The sequence below is a fragment of the Pelobates fuscus genome, chromosome 8, assembly GCF_036172605.1.
Source record: "Pelobates fuscus isolate aPelFus1 chromosome 8, aPelFus1.pri, whole genome shotgun sequence".
NCBI lineage: Eukaryota > Metazoa > Chordata > Amphibia > Anura > Pelobatidae > Pelobates > Pelobates fuscus.
Genome location: NC_086324.1, coordinates 145,408,303 through 145,423,647, shown reverse-complemented (window position 1 = coordinate 145,423,647; position 15,345 = coordinate 145,408,303). Strand labels below are relative to the sequence as shown.

Sequence of the window (15,345 nt, the reverse complement as noted above, 5' to 3'; positions counted from 1 at the left end):
GTGTGGGAGCCGAAAGAAGTCGGTATCATACATTGTCGAGCGCATCTGAGAGGAGATGGTGATGTAACCAAGGGAAATCGGATGGCAGATAGTGCAGCTAAGCGTGCTGCTGAATCAGGAAGACAGGAGTATGTGGGGCATATAGCTGCTCTTATACCAACTCCACTGTCCCAATGGACTCCAGTTTATACAGCTCAAGAAGAGGAGTGGTTAAAGACTGAACCAGGAAAGTATTTGGAGAACAAGTGGTATCAGCTAGAAGATGGAAGAATAGTCATACCAGCATCACTAGCGGTAGAAATTGTCCAAAATTATCACAACGGGACACATTCTGGGAGAGACAGTACTGAAGAATCTCTCAGGAAACATTTCTACATACCAAGATTGTCCAACTTGACTCAGGCCATTGTACGCAGATGTGTAACGTGTGCTAAGAATAATGCAAGACAAGGACCAGTAAAGCCACCAGGAGTCCAGTTTATGGGGGGACTCCCCATGTCCGATCTACAAATAGACTTTACAGTAATGCCTAAATCGGGTGGACATCGTTACCTGTTGGTAATTGTGTGCACCTATTCAGGCTGGGTAGAAGCATGTCCTACTCGTACAGAGAAAGCAGGAGAAGTTGTAAGATTCCTGCTACGAGAAATAATACCCCGATATGGACTACCCTGTTCTATAGGATCGGACAATGGTCCAGCTTTTGTTCATCAGTGCCTACAACAACTGACTCATATGCTTGGTATAAAGTGGAGGCTTCATACTGCATATAGACCCCAGAGTTCTGGTAAGGTAGAGAGAATGAATAGAACTATAAAGAACCAGTTGGCTAAAATGTGTCAGGAAACCCAACTTAAGTGGAACGTTCTCTTACCCATAGCTTTATTGCGAATCCGCAGTACCCCTACCAGAAGGATGGGCCTCTCTCCTTTTGAAATCATGTATGGGCGACCACCTCCCGTACTTGGTAACTTAAGGGGGGACTTGAGTCAGTTGGGAGAAGGAATTACCCGGCAGCAGGTTGTAGAGTTGGGTAAGACTATGGAGGAGGTACAGAAATGGGTACAAGATAGATTACCTGTGAATATTTATCCCCCTGTTCATAGTTATCATCCAGGAGACCAAGTGTGGATTAAAGAGTGGAATAATGTACCGTTAGGGCCCAAGTGGAGAGGTCCTTATGTTGTTCTTTTGTCTACCCCTACAGCGATAAAAGTAGCCGAAGTAACTCCGTGGATACATCACTCCAGGGTTAAACCAGCAGCAGTCGATTCTTGGCAAATTACAGCAGATCCAGAGAATCCCTGCAAGATCCGGTTGAAACGCACTACTCAGTCGGAGTAACGAGGAATTATTGTGGATTACAAATTTTATTGTTACAGGTGTGAGTGAGAAGGCCATAATAAAGCCTGTCCGCTTACCAACACATAGTGTATAAGCCAGGAAAGTCTCGAAGGGACACCTGTGAAGACGAGCAGAACTCCATTCCCTGCAGCCCTCACATCCTGGAAGCTGAGGTTCCATCGCACGGACGAAGACTGAGGATGACGGCGAAAGATGTGCTTTTGATTGTGTTTATTTATATGTGTTTTTATATTCAGGAAGGTAGAGGTACCGACACTCCTAGCTGTGAGGTATGCATTAAGACTACGAGAACAGGTAACCATATTTCCCAAACCCTAATTTGGCATTCACAATACGAATGTAAAGGAGAGGTATCAAGATGTAGATACCTAAATATAGACTATAGTGTGTGCCATTTAGGAGTAGGAGAACCTAAGTGCTTCAGTCCAGAGTATCAACCTCGTACAATTTGGTTGACTCTCAGGAATGGAGATCCTCAGGGGACCCTAATTAATAAGACGGTGTTAGAATCCGTACATTCTTCGGGTGTTCTGCTATTTGATGCATGTAAGGCGATATCAAGTGGTAGAAAACCGTGGAATGTATGTGGGGATCTTAGATGGGAGAGGACGTATGGGTCTAACGATAAATATATTTGTCCCAGTAGCAAAAATAAATATGTAAGTCCTAGATGCCCAAATAGAGATTATAACTTTTGCCCATATTGGTCTTGTGTGGGGTGGGCAACTTGGGGACAGACAGTAGACAAAGACATGATAGTGACTAAGTTGCCGACTAGCCCTTATTGTAAGTCTATGGAATGCAACCCAGTCCATATACTCATTAATAACCCCGACAAGTTCTTAGATAAGTATGGAAATTTATTTGGGTTTCAAATATACGGGACGGGTTTAGATCCTGGGACATTATTGTTTATAGGAATAGAGACTGATACGGTATCCTCCCAGACTCATCAAGTATACCATTCCTTTTACGAAGAGATGAGTATAGATAATAAGATCCCCCATAATGCTAAAAACCTGTTCATCGATTTAGCTGAAAGTATTGCCGGTAGTCTTAATGTTACCAACTGCTATGTGTGTGGAGGTACTAACATGGGAGACCAATGGCCTTGGGAAGCAAAGGAGGTAATGTCCGGTTCTGAGGCAGTTGACCAATTAATATCTACACAAGCCGATTATCATATGAGTGTTAGAGGTAAATCTGAGTGGAGATTAAAGACCTCCATCATAGGTTATGTTTGCATAGCAAGGAAAGGAATAATGTATAATACTTCTGTAGGAGAATTAACTTGTCTAGGGCAAAAAGCTTATGATGATGATACTAAAGAATACAACTTGGTGGTCGGCTTCAAATGTCTCAGAACCATCTAACCCGTTTGCTAGATATGCCAATTTAAAGGATGTGTGGTTTGATCTATCCATCACATCTACCTGGAGAGCCCCAGCAAATTTGTACTGGATCTGTGGTAAGAAAGCCTATTCGGAGTTGCCACAGGACTGGGAAGGGGCATGTGTGTTGGGTATGCTCAAACCATCCTTCTTCTTGTTACCGATTGAAACAGGTGAGACTTTAGGTGTTAAAGTGTATGATGTGAATCATAGGAAGAAAAGGGGACCCTTAGAGATAGGCACCTGGGAAGATAATGAATGGCCTCCCCAGCGTATTATAGATTATTATGGGCCAGCCACGTGGGCAGAAGATGGTACCTTTGGTTATAGAACCCCTATTTATATGCTCAACCGTATTATAAGATTACAGGCGGTGGTTGAGATTATTACTAATGAGACCTCACAAGCGCTCAATCTTCTAGCGAAGCATAACACCAGGATGAGGACAGCAGTCTACCAAAATAGATTAGCCTTGGATTACCTTTTGGCAGTAGAGGGAGGTGTATGTGGGAAGTTTAACCTGAGCAATTGCTGTCTTCAAATAGATGACGAAGGGCAAGCAATAGCTGAGCTTACTAGCCATATGGTTAAACTAGTGCATGTGCCTACTCAGGTATGGAAAGGGTACAATCCAAGTAGTTGGTTTGGTAGCTGGTATGAGTGGTTTGGAGGGCTTAAGGCAGTGGTAGGTGGAGTCCTACTGATTTTACTGTTGTGTCTACTCCTACCGTGTCTTATACCCTTAGTAGTTAGGTCTGTGCAAAGCCTGATAGGAAGTATAGCAGAGAGGAAGGCTGCTGCACAGATAATGGCGATATATAAGTATAAGGCTCTAGATCAGGGAGAACCAATGCAAGAAGATGAATGTTGAAGATTCACATCATAAGATAAGTCTGGTCTGGTTCATGGTAACCTGAGGTATATGCAAACCAAGGTTAAGTGATGCCTCAAGTAATTGTGAAATATCAGAGGCATCAAAGGGGGGAATGTGATGTAATTCCAGTAAAATACAAGTTTAGCAGGCTAAGATTGCCACAAGGCATATGTATGTATATGTGTTTGTAGTATCAGTTAGTTAATTACACGTAGCTAAGATACTGTTATCACTGTACTGACCAGGTGCAGGAATGTAAGAACTGGAATTACGCGTCCCTCTCCTTTGTATCAGATGAGCCACGTGGTTAGACCGGATGGATGAGTTTAGACTCTATTTATTAAATAGGTTAAGGGTATGTGTGGGTGTAGTTAATTGTGGGAGGAGCTACAGTGCTATATAAGGAATGTACTCTATGTATTCAGTACTCAGACTTTGCTGTATTTTGGTGACGCTAGTCCCTCTGAGTCCCGATCGGTGATCCAATAAAGAATCTCTTCCTTCCTGAAGAAACCTGTGTCCATCTCTCTGTGCTTGGCTTCCGTCAGTTTCTCCGGTATCAGTTGGAGATATTCTGGAGAGTGTTGCTTCTAAGTGTGTGTGGTTGGAGATATTCTGGAGAGTGTTGCTTCTAAGTGTGTGTGTGGTTGGAGATATTCTGGAGAGTGTTGCTTCTAAGTGTGTGTGTGTGGTTGGAGATATTCTGGAGAGTGTTGCTTCTAAGTGTGTGTGGTTGGAGATATTCTGGAGAGTGTTGCTTCTAAGTGTGTGTGGTTGGAGATATTCTAGAGATAAACTGGAGGTAATCTGAGGTATTCAGGAGGATAAATAAAAAGTTAAGATTCGTTTGATTTAAATTATTTACCTCATTGAAATGGCAGCCTTAGTTCAGTGTAATAGTTGCTATGCATTTGTTTCACGTTCCACTTTTTGGAGGTTTGGTTGTTGTCTAATCTGTAGACAGTTCTCTATCTTGCGGCAGGAGATTGTATTTTTGAAGTCTGAGATTTGTAAATTATCTGGTAAACAAACTCAGGCTGGAACTGCTGCAAAGCCACTGCCGCAGAGACATAATAGGAATGGCAGATGGATCACTGTAGGATCTGGTAGACTTAGAGTTGTGGATAAAAGGCATATTGCACAGTCTGTTGCTCTACATAATTCATTTTCTGCACTTTCAGTGTAATGGTGTTATGGAGAGAGGCACTGAGGGCAGTGGTGTTTTTTTTTACAGATGAAAATGAAGGAAAGGGACCTCAGTTAAGAAAAAGGATAAATGAGTCATTTATTACATGTGAGTTTACAGAGGAAGAGGTTCTATTTCAACTGTCAAAAGTAAAGACAAATAAGTCAATGGGACCTGATGGAATACACCCAAAGCTATTAAAAGAGCTTAGTGGTGTACTAGCAAAACCATTAACAGATTTATTTAACCAATCATTGATAACAGGAGTAGTCCCAGAAGATTGGAAGTTAGCGAATGTTGTGCCCATTCACAAGAAAGGTAATAGGGAGGAGTCGGGCAACTATAGGCCAGTAAGCCTAACTTCAGTAGTGGGGAAAGTGATGGAAACCATGTTAAAGGATAGGATTGTTGAACATCTAAAAACACACGGATTTCAAGATCAGAGACAACATGGGTTTACTTCAGGGAGATCATGCCAAACTAATCTTATTGATTTTTTTGATTGGGTAACTAAAATTATAGATCAGGGTGGTGCAGTAGACATTGCTTACCTCGATTTCAGTAAGGCTTTTGACACTGTTGCACATAGAAGGCTTATCAACAAACTACAATCTTTGAGTTTGGATTCCAATATTGTTGAATGGGTAAGGCAGTGGCTGAGTGACAGGCAACAGAGGGTTGTAGTCAATGGAGTATATTCGAAGCTTGGGCTTGTCACCAGTGGGGTACCTCAGGGATCTGTACTTGGACCCATTCTCTTTAATATTTTTATTAGTGATATTGCAGAAGGTCTTGATGGTAAGGTGTGTCTTTTTGCGGATGATACTAAGATATGTAACAGGGTTGATGTTCCAGGAGGGATAAGCCAAATGGAAAATGATTTAGGTAGACTAGAAAAATGGTCAGAGTTGTGGCAACTGACATTTAATGTGGATAAGTGCAAGATAATGCATCTTGGACGTAAAAACCCAAGGGCAGAGTACAGAATATTTGATAGAGTCCTAACCTCAACATCTGAGGAAAGGGATTTAGGGGTGATTATTTCTGATGACTTAAAGGTAGGCAGACAATGTAATAGAGCAGCAGGAAATGCTAGCAGAATGCTTGGTTGTATAGGGAGAGGTATTAGCAGTAGAAAGAGGGAAGTGCTCATGCCATTGTACAGAACACTGGTGAGACCTCACTTGGAGTACTGTACACAGTACTGGAGACCCTATCTTCAGAAGGATATTGATACCTTAGAGAGAGTTCAAAGAAGGGCTACTAAACTGGTTCATGGATTGCAGGATAAAACTTACCAGGAAAGGTTAAAGGATCTTAACATGTATAGCATGGAGGAAAGACGAGACAGGGGGGATATGATAGAAACATTTAAATACATAAAGGGAATCAACACAGTAAAGGAGGAGACTATATTTAAAAGAAGAAAAACTACCACAACAAGAGGACATAGTCTTAAATTAGAGGGACAAAGGTTTAAAAATAATATCAGGAAGTATTACTTTACTGAGAGGGTAGTGGATGCATGGAATAGCCTTCCAGCTGAAGTGGTAGAGGTTAACACAGTAAAGGAGTTTAAGCATGCGTGGGATAGGCATAAGGCTATCCTAACTATAAGATAAGGCCAGGGACTAATGAAAGTATTTAGAAAACTGGGCAGACTAGATGGGCCGAATGGTTCTTATCTGCCGTCACATTCTATGTTTCTATGTTTCTATGGAGAGAGGCACTGAGGCTAGTGGTGTTGTGGAGAGAGGCACTGAGGCTAGTGGTGTTGTGGAGAGAGGCACTGAGGCTAGTGGTGTTGTGGAGAGAGGAACTGAGGCTAGTGGTGTTGTGGAGAGAGGCACCGAGGCTAGTGGTGTTGTGGAGAGAGGCACTGAGGCTAGTGGTGTTGTGGAGAGAGGCACTGAGGCTAGTGGTGTTGTGGAGAGAGGCTTGGAGACTATGGTGAGGCCTAATAGAAAGCAGTTGTTGTTGTTAGGGGATTCCATCATAAGAGGTGTGGAGATGGACAATGGTGGTCTTGTGAGGTGTCTTCCCGAAGCTACTGCTCACAGAGACAGGAGACGTATCTGTAATATTGTTAAGCGAGCAAAGCAGGAAGGGGAATTGGATGTACTTGTCCATTTAGGGACACATTACTTGGCTTGCAATGAGGTTTCAGAGGTTAAGGAAGTTTTTAGTGTTTTTGCCAATGATATACGGCAGGTTGCTTCCACACTGTAATTCTCTGAAGTTCTGCCTGTGCATAACACTCAGAACGACAGGCGGATGCGTATTAGGGACTTTAACTTGTGGCTTGGTGAATGGTGTCGGGAGCAAGGATTTGGCTTTATTTCTCATGGTAGCTCTGTTTGGAATGGAAATAAACTGTACAAAAAAGATGGTTTGCATCTTTCTCAAAAGGGAACAAATGTTCTCAGTGAGCAGTTCAGAGGTTTTTCTAGGATGTATTTAAACTAGGAGGGGGGGGGGGCAAAAGGGTGATAAAATATCAATCCAATTGTCCCCCAAAACAAGGACAGAAGGTGCCTGTAGCAAGTGTGTTAAAAAATGATAAGCTGGGGCAGGGCCGGGCCGCCGAGCAAAGCGGTTGCAGGACAGCTCAACTCCTGCAAATGAAGACATTACAAAGCCCATAAAATATGTCTTTTAGCACCCAACTCACCCATGACCGCGACCCTCGATGGATAAGGGCTACTGGAACCGGGGAGAGGCTTGCTCCCTGAGTTTTAGTCCCCCGGAGGGGAGATCTCAGCAGCGACAAGCGGGACCTTCCCTGGCGGTGAGTGGAGTGGACGGCCGCCGCTCCACTATCCCGCCTAACAGAGCCCGACAGCCAATCTACACCTGTGCGGACCCGGTCCCAACCCCCCCCCCTGGGCCGGGGGGGTGATCCCGGTCCACACCCAGTGGCACTGATCGTGAAGCTGAGGGGCCCGACCGCTGCCTCCAAAATGGCGGGCGCCATGTGCACAGACAGCAGGAGGTGAATCTTATACCTCCCTGGGATACCACCTAAAGCGGCTCCTACCTCCTGATTCCACCACACAGAGAAGTGCCAGCCCTTGCAGCTACTTAAGCCAAAACTGAGAGGCTCGGATGACCCGAACAAGCGGGAAACTGCGGCTACATGGGGGAGACGGAGCAGTGTGCGGCAACCATCCCCGCCAGGGGTGAATGCGCCAGTTGCGACATCGCTACAGGAGGACCAACCAGGCACTCACTTACCAGCCTGCAACAAGACTTCAACAGATAAAACCCAGCTCCCAAATATGGTGGATACCAGCATGTGGACGAGCGACAGCGGCAAACACACCACACCAAGGCAGTAACCCGGAGGTACCCAGGGAACCATTCAGAACACCACGTGGGTGAAACATGCACGGATCCCTGATCTGAAGGACACTTGCCCCCAACTATTCGGACACAGCAGAGCAGGCACCAGATAACAACGGGACTTCCTCTGCCTGAAAGCCCCTTGGTCCCACGGGACGCCGACTCTCTCCCACTGAGGCAGCACTGGAAATCCTGACCCACCTGGGTGACAGTGGCTTTAAATTGTCCAACCTCACTAGTCTTTATTATATGCTCAACTTAGACCTAGCTCAACGATTACTCTATAATAAGTCATAATCAGTCTAACGATGCCTGTTTTCATGTAGTTTTATTAAGCCTGTATTTGCAGCTCACATATAGCTCACTAGTCAGCTTAAACGTAATTATGCATGCCATGCTCTCAGGCTCCTTAGTCACTCCTTTGCCCACTACCTCTTGAGCCCGCAGGGTGTCATTTGTTGCATGAATAAGCCATGTGTTACATGTATAAACCAGCATGATACTCAATGTTACATACAATTAACAAAGGTAACTCGTGATTAAGCCAGATCATATGCATATTAAATATAAAAAAGTGCAAGCTCCAACATACTCCTATTTGTAAAACATGTTCTGAAAAGAATGTGGATTGCCCTTGGGGTACCCCATGCATGTTGTTACCTCATATGCACTATAAAAATAAAGAATTAAAAAAAAAAAAAATGATAAGCTTAGAGTCATGTCTACAAATGCTCGCAGTTTAGGGAATAAGATCCATGAATTTGTGGCAATAATGGCAACTGATAATCTACTAGTTGAGGAAATAGCTAAAATGACAATGAAGGGGGAAGTTATCATCATGGGTGACTTTAATCTTCCTGATGTGAATTGGAAACCAAAAATAGCTACTTGTGCCAGGAGCACACGTATTCTAAACTCCCTACTGGGATTGTCTCTAAAACAAGTCGTTGAGGAGCCAACTCGTAAGGCCATACTAGAGGCCATACTAGATTTAGTGTTAACAAATGGAGATTTGGTATCAGATATTACTGTAGGTGAAAATTTAGCATCCAGTGATCATCAGTCAGTGTGGTTTAATATAAGAACAGTGACTGAGTCACACCACACAAAAACAAAAGTTTTAGACTTTAGAAAAACAGACTTTTCTAAAATTAGAAAATGTGTAAAGGAGTCATTATCAGACTGGAGCAATTTAAATGGAGTCCAAGAGAAATGGGATTATTTAAAAGTTGCACTACGGAAGGCAACAGAAAATTGCATTAGGCTTGTCAGTAAAAGCAAAAAATTCAAGAAACCACTGTGGTACTCCGCAGATGTGGCCAAAATAGTAGAAAACAAAAAGTTAGCATTTAGTAATTATAAAAAAACCCAGAGTGAGGAAGACAGAATGACCTATAAGATTAGGCAGAAAGAGGCTAAGCAAGTTATAAGAGCTTCCAAATCACACACAGTAGAGAAGATAGCACAGTCAGTAAAAAAGGGGGACAAAACTTTTTTTAGATACATAAATGAGAAAAGAAAAGTAAAACAAGGATTAGTTAGATTAAAAACAAAAGAAGGAAGGTATGTAGATGAGGATAAAGGTCTAGCTGACTGCCTGTAACGAGAATATACCCCAACACGCAGGATTCAGCTAAACAGAAGACAACACAGAGGGGAGATACGTCTACCGAACCTTAGAGTGTCCGGACTCGACGTATATAGGAGAAGTACAGAGTCAGGAACGATCTGAGGTCAAGGGCACAAAGAGACAGCGTAAACTAGGACTAGCCGGGGTCTGGTACACAGTAAACAGCAAGCCGGCAAACAGAACAGATAAGGATAAAGAAATAATGTAGTCAGAAAACAAAGCCAAGGTCAAGTACGAAGGAACACAACTGAATACAACTGAATACAACAAGCGCTAAAAGGAACTGAAACAGAAACCACAATAGGGCAAGGAACCAAGGGAAAAAGGTGAGTATAAATAACTAAACATCTATTTTGATTGGTCCCTGTCATCTCCACGCCCCCAAAAGGTAAGTGTATAGGGAGTGTGGCATGACAGGGACCAATGGGAGGCCTTTTCCAATTTAGGCTCCCACTGTCCCTTTAAGAGTGGGCTTCTCGCGGTCACTGCCCGCCTTCCTGTTCCTGCCTTCGGATGAGCCGCGCGCGGCTCGTGCACTAGCAGGACCGCGCGCGGCTCGAACAGAGGACCCCGGCCGGCCCCTGGAAAGGGTAAGTACCGCTACACGGCCTTAATGAATATTTTTGTTCGGTATTTACAGATGAAAATGAAGGAAAGGGACCTCAGTTAAGAAAAAGGATAAATGAGTCATTTATTACACGTGAGTTTACAGAGGAAGAGGTTCTATTTCAACTGTCAAAAGTAAAGACAAATAAGTCAATGGGACCTGATGGAATACACCCAAAGAGCTTATTAAAAGAGCTTAGTGGTATACTAGCAAAACCATTAACAGATTTATTTAACCAATCGTTGTTAACAGGAGTAGTCCCAGAAGATTGGAAGTTAGCGAATGTTGTGCCCATTCACAAGAAAGGCAATAGGGCGGAGTCGGGCAACTATAGGCCAGTAAGCCTTACTTCAGTAGTGGGGAAAGTGATGGAAACCATGTTAAAGGGTAGGATTGTTGAACATCTAAAAACACATGGATTTCAAGATCAGAGACAACATGGGTTTACTTCAGGGAGATCATACCAAACTTATTGATTTTTTTGATTTGGTAACTAAAATTATAGATCAGGGTGGTGCAGTAGACATTGCTTACCTAGATTTCAGTAAGGCTTTTGACACTGTTGCACATAGAAGGCTTATCAATAAACTGCAATCTTTAAGTTTGGATTCCAATATTGTTGAATGGGTAAGGCAGTGGCTGAGTGACAGGCAACAGAGGGTTGTAGTCAATGGAGTATATTCGAAGCTTGGGCTTGTCACCAGTGGGGTACCTCAGGGATCTGTACTTGGACCCATTCTCTTTAATATTTTTATTAGTCATATTGCAGAAGGTCTTGATGGTAAGGTGTGTCTTTTTGCAGATGATACTAAGATATGTAACAGGGTTGATGTTCCAGGAGGGATAAGCCAAATGGCAAATGATTTAGGTAAACTAGAAAAATGGTCAGAGTTGTGGCAACTGACATTTAATGTGGATAAGTGCAAGATAATGCATCTTGGACGTAAAAACCCAAGGGCAGAGTACAGAATATTTGATAGAGTCCTAACCTCAACATCTGAGGAAAGGGATTTAGGGGTGATTATTTCTGATGACTTAAAGGTAGACAGACAATGTAATAGAGCAGCAGGAAATGCTAGCAGAATGCTTGGTTGTATAGGGAGAGGTATTAGCAGTAGAAAGAAGGAAGTGCTCATGCCATTGTACAGAACACTGGTGAGACCTCACTTGGAGTACTGTACACAGTACTGGAGACCATATCTTCAGAAGGATATTGATACCTTAGAGAGAGTTCAAAGTAGGGCTACTAAACTGGTTCATGGATTGCAGGATAAAACTTACCAGGAAAGGTTAAAGGATCTTAACATGTATAGCTTGGAGGAAAGACGAGACAGGGGGGATATGATAGAAACATTTAAATACATAAAGGGAATCAACACAGTAAAGGAGGAGACTATATTTAAAAGAAGAAAAACTACCACAACAAGAGGACATAGTCTTAAATTAGAGGGACAACGGTTTAAAAATAATATCAGGAAGTATTAATTTACTGAGAGGGTAGTGGATGCATGGAATAGCCTTCCAGCTGAAGTGGTAGAGGTTAACACAGTAAAGGAGTTTAAGCATGCGTGGGATAAGCATAAGGCTATCCTAACTATAAGATAAGGTCAGGGACTAATGAAAGTATTTAGAAAACTGGGCAGACTAGATGGGCCGAATGGTTCTTATCTGCTGTCACATTCTATGTTTCTATAACGCACAGCAGAAACAGTAGCCTATACTCCCACAATGGCTAAACTTGGCACCCAAAATGTTCCTCTGTCTTTTTGAGCATCATGGCAAATGAAGTTTACAAAACAATTTGGAGTTGCCTAGATTAGCCATGCTTGCTCTACCCCAGATAAATGGCATAAGCAGAGCAACAGCAGAAACATATGTGAGGAAGGCTGAACTTGATGGACCAAGTCTCTTTTCAGCTATGTAACTATGTAACTATGTAATTATTTCTACCAAGGTCATCTGCTGCGCTCCTTAGAAAATAATAGTGCACCTCAGTCTTACAAATTAAGCAGGAATCAGTTTACTGACCAAGTTAACGCTAAATCAGCAACAGCGTTATATGTCCCCTTTTCTGCATTATCATGGGAAATGATTGGCACCTTAGAGCGAGCAGAATAGGATCCGTAGGCTCTGTGACGCCGGGAGAGGCTTAGCTGAAGTCAGAATACACTTTTGCCCTGTAGAAAAGGAATTCCATCATTCCAGTAATATTGCCATAAGAATTATATAACGCAATCATATTTCATATAAAAATTATTAAAATAGCGACTTTCTGGTAAATCCCTTTATGTAATATCATGTCCTTCCTGAACTAGAAATTCTCAGTAACTACAGGAAGACGCTTTATATTCTTTGTGACTGATCAGACTTACTATTTTCCAGTGGAGATAGTTCTGTTCTTTAAAGCATCACCGGTACAAACTGATTCCAGAAGATTCTAGGCTCACAACATGGGTAGGAGATCCCAAAAACCGCAACCGGGTGCACATAAAGACACCCAGGACATAAGTGCCTTGCTACAGCGCTCTGCAGCCTTCAAAATGGTGGCCTCGCCAGGCCGCGCACATAGCCCGTGTGGCTTAGACAACATAATGGAGGACCTAGAGGAACCTCACACACCCCGACCTCCTAGCCAAACTTGGGGGACAGGAAAAGCTGGCCCCGGCCACCAAGCAGGACATTGCTGACCTGCTGCAGGAGATAAGGCAGATGCATGCCATGGACATAGACCTACTGCACACCGAAATGCAAGCAGTGACAGCTCACACACAAGCCTTTGAGGAGGACATCCTAGATATGAGACAGGAGGTAACTGGCTTAAAGGAAACGGTCCAACAGCTACTGACATCCCACTCTACCTTGATAACTAGAGTAGATCTGGCTGAAGAGCGTATCAGACGCACCAATCTAAGGGTCATCCCTGACTCCATCAAAATGACCGAACTGCCCCACTACCTCCGCCGCCTCACTAACATGCTTCTCCCGCACAGTCAGGTGAAGAAAATTGCATTTGATGGATACTTTCAAATTTAGAAGCCCAGGCAGGCACCAACCACGGCCTCTCAAGATGTCATTCTCCGTTGCCAAAATCGTATCCGTGGACAAAAATCGTATCATAGCCGCAGGGCGAGGAAAAACTCCAATTACCTTCGAATTATCCCAAATCTCCTTCTATCAAGATCTGACACGTAACACCTTACACAATGAGCCCAGTGACACACCAGCTACGTGAAGCCGGCATCGATTACAGATGGACAATTCCCAGACCCCTAACAGTAAACAAAGAGGGCACCATACTGAGACTGTCCTTATTGGATGAAGCGGATCTCTTCCTCCAAGCACTGGGGATTCCCCCAAAATCCAGGAAACCAGCAGCCTCCTTGGCCTCACCTTCCTGGGACCTGGAAAGGATACGGCCCTTCGTCCCCAGTGGTGGAGAAGAGAAAGGGGCTTTTTAAAATGTCTTTTTTTATGTCTTTTTTAGTTTGACGCTGTTTTTTCTTTAGTTTTTAAGTTGTTTCACACGTAAAAATCCTTGCAGCTCAACATAGCTAGATAGGAAAAAACCTACTCTCACATGGTTTCACAAACCACAGTGAGGGCTCTCAACAGCCGAGAGAGACACAAACACTCAAACACACATACTCCCCTCCCGGCATCCTCTTATGGTTAGAAGTCGAGACCTTATGGTACTTCATCACACACAGGTCCCAGACACCCTCAACACGGTTCACGAACCGTAGCATGACATAGAACACAAGCAGGAACCTTCTCTACACTCACTCAACTAGGCTGATACCTTCAACAACCACCTACACTCGTAGCATTACAATCTGGAGCGACGACCCACTAATTCACCCACAGCCTGCCTAAAGCAGCTACAGGTTATCCCCCCCTTTACATAGCTTTCCAGAGGGTACAGTTGAGGAATCTGTCCTACACTCTTAGCATATAATGTATGCACCTTACACGATCTCCCTCGCCAGACAATCACATTGGGGCAGTTTAGTCTCACCTCACCACAATCCTAAGTTAAACCTCACTGTTACAATTTTTCCTGCTGCCCTGCATCAGGCCGCCTTCCACAAGGCCCCTTCTTGTTACACCTCACATTTTAACTCGCCTTATATGCTTTCTAGACAGTAACTAAATTGTGAGCAGAGAATTCATTGGTATAACCCTGTAAAGGTCTACAATGCCCTGAGCTCACGCATCGCTTACACTTACATCTGAAGGGCCTTCACCGCGCTTTTCCATTTAATCGCCTAGCCTACTTATTCTTGCATGTTAACACTTATCTATATGGCATATACTACCCTAGCGTGTTTAACCCTTATAATTAGAAAAAGAGGTCAGTTTCTTAGGAGAATATATTACTGTATATAACATGTGTAGTTGTGTATTATCAATTGAAGATATAACCCCCTATGTCTTATTTCTGTACTGTTTACTATATGCCTCAAATATAAAAGAGATTGACAAAAAAATTGCCAATTTCAATTGAAATCTGCACCTTTTACACAGATACTCAGTATTCCTTTAACCCTTTTTGCTGCATGTGGACATTCAAGTCCAACCCGTGGCATATGTGTTATGTCCCAACAGTTATAGAAATGTATAGCATTGCTACTCTATACATAACTGCAATTGATGAAGTTGTACCCAGCGAAACACGTATTAGGATTGGCAGGACTGAATTACCAGAACCTGGATAAGTGCACTTACTATATGTATGTTGTTTTTATAGTTTTTAATGTTTGTTACTCTAAATAGTTTTACAATAAATACTTGCCTTTAGCACTTCTGGCCGTCCTACTGTTTCAGGTTCCAGACCATTGTTTAGGGAGTGCCACCCCACAATCTGACACTAGGTGCTTTTACCATTGATTTAGGGAAATTTATTAGAAAGGGTAAGAGTTTCTATTTCACTATATTTTAAGTATCTGTATG

At 43.1% G+C, this 15,345-nt stretch overlaps 1 protein-coding gene across 1 annotated transcript in view; it reads left to right on the top strand.

The window, feature by feature from the left end:
• The window catches only part of PRKAR1B (protein kinase cAMP-dependent type I regulatory subunit beta), a 219,330-nt gene that overhangs the window by 12,526 nt on the left and 191,459 nt on the right, over nucleotides 1-15,345 (top strand). The window lies entirely within an intron of this gene.